The following is a 2,776-nucleotide window of genomic DNA, read 5'->3' as shown; positions in this document are numbered from 1 at the left end:
GCCGCTCTGCTTTTCAGAGTCACATGTGAGAGCTGCAACGGGCCTGCGAGTGCTCTGCGCCACTCAGGCCTCGGTGCGTGCAACCACACCCACACACCACACGCTAGCCCACGCGAACACACTCACGCACACACTGCGCCACACTGGTGGTGTGCCCCTAGTAAACGCAGCCACTTGACTCACATACAACCCAAAAGAATAACACATAAAAGGGCTTTGGGCCCCATGTAAGGTCTGATCTGGATTCGGGATGACCTCAGGGAACTCTCACCTCCAGAATCACGTGGACTGTTTTCTGCCAGCAAGGACCGGGCCCTGGTGGTGACTCACCACAGTGCACCCTCCCCAGCTGGAGCCCCAGCCCCTCTGACTCTCCCTCTGACACACTCTGGCACCTTGCTGTCGCACAGGATCCTGTCACCCAAGGGCCCTGTCTGCAGTTCCTCAGGATAAGCACAGGCTATCTGTCCATCTGCTGACCACTGGCTTGTTTATCTTCTTAGGGCTTTCTTCCTGAAATAGCTCGGGGTTATCTAAGTTCTGACAGCCATCCTCCACCTCCAGAGAAAGGGCACTTGTCCCTGGCAGTCCTTCTTCCTTTAACCCAACCCCAAATTCCACAGTTACGAGGTCAAACTAGAGACCATCCTGGGGAGGCCCAGCACCTCTTCCTCCACAGAGCTCCCCAGCTGCAGCTCTGGCCCAGGGGAGCACCCAGCCTCTTCTCCTTCTCCCTTCCCCTGGGGAAGGGTGGGCCACTGCCCCTTCTCTCACCAGCACCAGGCAGGTGGACACCCAGTTGCAACCCGTTCACCCCTCAGAACTGTCAAACCCAAAGCCGAGCTGCTGTGCAGTCATGCCAGGCTTTCTTTCTAAGACGCCCGGTTGCAATCTCAGTTAGTCTTCCTGTCTCCTTGGCCTTCTGGCATGTCAGGAGGCCATTTACCAGCACCACCATCCACGTCCAGGCCCTGCTGTTCCAGGTGGGAGTTCCAGCTTCCCCTGGACTCTGGGATTCCAAGCCTCCTACACAGAGCTGCCAGAGACATAGACTTAACGATCTTGTCACCCTGGCACAGCCCCGCTCAAGTACTTTCCATGGCTCCCTGGCTCTGGCTCTCAAGACACACCTCCACTACCTAACTTCGTAACCCATGATTCCAACAAGCATCGCCTCTTTCAGCCCTCACAAAAGCACACTTCCTGGGCCTGCCTGGCCCTGCTGACTCCCTGTCCAGAAATACCCTTGAGGATTTCCTCTACCCTGTCCAGACCTCCTCTTTCCCCATGTTCCAGTTTTGTTAAGTCCTTTTTAGTGCCTTAGACATCGATTTATTCAGCCAACATTAATTGAGCCCATACTATGGCCCAATGACTGGGCTCCCCCTCTGAGCCTGAATATGTGGCCCCTCTGCCATACCTATCTGCACCTGCATGGAAATCCTGGCAGTCTCAAATGTGTCACTTTACAGGGCTTGGGGCCCTCCTATCACGTCATAAACTCCTTGAGGGCAACAACCTCCTCTCCTATGTCTTCTGTAATCCCTGAGGCAGTGGCACTTAGACTTGGGAGCTTCATTAAAGACAGGCTATTGTTTTGGCTTTTGTTTTTAATTTGCCAGAGGGTGCATGGGGGATGGGCATGCTGCAATCCCTTCTCTTTCATTTTTCCCTTCTTTCAGGATTTTAGGCACACACACACATGCACCCGGAGTGTTTTTCAAGTCACTGAGCCTAGGACTTAAACCATGCAGTCAGCCGTGTGGGAGCCAGTTGTCTTAACCACGTGCCACAAGCTGGTCCTGTTTGGGTTTTATTTAGAAGATTAACACAGGACTGTTACCTTTGTATTTTATCAAACAAATGCATTCTTAATTACCATGTTGTCAGAAATGAAAGCACATTTCAACACCAGGAAAGTAGGAGGAACATAAGCCCAAAATAAAGAGTAACACTTAAAGCAGAAGAAGCTCAGCAGAATGGAAAAAATCATCGCATTAAAAAAAAATTATTTATTTAGTTTTATTTATTATTATTACTTTAAAAATTGCTGTAAGTCTCATGAAACGGGGGGGGGGGAGTGAGAAAATAAGCTTCTAGATCCAGGACTCAAACCATAGAGGGCTATGTGGGGTCCAGCACCTTTAACCACCACGCAACCTACTGGCCCATCACATGATTCTTGTTCTTCATTTCGGAGCATCATCACAGAGTGAAAGGACAGCACTTTCAATGGAATACATCTAGCAAGACGGACAATTCATCACATCACACCTCTCTTTCAGCTCACGAGGGACACGGTTCTATTTTGTCAATGTTCATGCCAGCGTCATTTGGGGGCTGCTGTCTACAGCCCCTCACAGGGCTGAGCCCAGCAGGTAAGTGGAGCTGGAGAAGCTCACCTGGGTTGCCTGCCATGAGATCAAGCCTGGGAACCAGGCACACGCCTGGTTCAGGCATAGGGGATCCCATGCCCAGACTCTCATCCCTTAAGACTCTGTCTGATTCTTGTCCTGATTTTGTGCCCCTTGAAGCTCAACTCTGGCTGGAGGGCACTGGTGCTGTAATTGCTTCCTACCCTTGGGCAGTACAGTCCTTGATTCTAGGGGCAGCGGGTAGATAGGCATCTGGAGGGTGAGCAGGAGCAGGCAGAAAATGAGTCACTAAACAGTCACCTCCAACCCATGACTTCACTGCTGCAGGGTTGAAGACCAGAGCTGCAGTCCTACAACCCCAGGACTCGGTCCTCTCTCTGCCCTATCTGAGCCAGGCTTCT

At 51.6% G+C, this 2,776-nt stretch overlaps 1 pseudogene; it reads right to left on the bottom strand.

Annotated features, from left to right (window-relative positions):
• The window catches only part of LOC102501749 (40S ribosomal protein S7 pseudogene), a 5,604-nt pseudogene extending 3,186 nt beyond the window's left edge, over nucleotides 1–2,418 (bottom strand).
• Between the last annotated feature and the right edge of the window lie 358 nt (nucleotides 2,419–2,776).

This window comes from Tupaia chinensis, unplaced genomic scaffold (genome assembly GCF_000334495.1).
Source record: "Tupaia chinensis unplaced genomic scaffold, TupChi_1.0 Scaffold000610_1, whole genome shotgun sequence".
Taxonomy (NCBI): domain Eukaryota; kingdom Metazoa; phylum Chordata; class Mammalia; order Scandentia; family Tupaiidae; genus Tupaia; species Tupaia belangeri.
The sequence above is the reverse complement of the archived record's forward strand: the minus strand, read 5'-3'. Positions and strand labels throughout refer to the sequence as shown.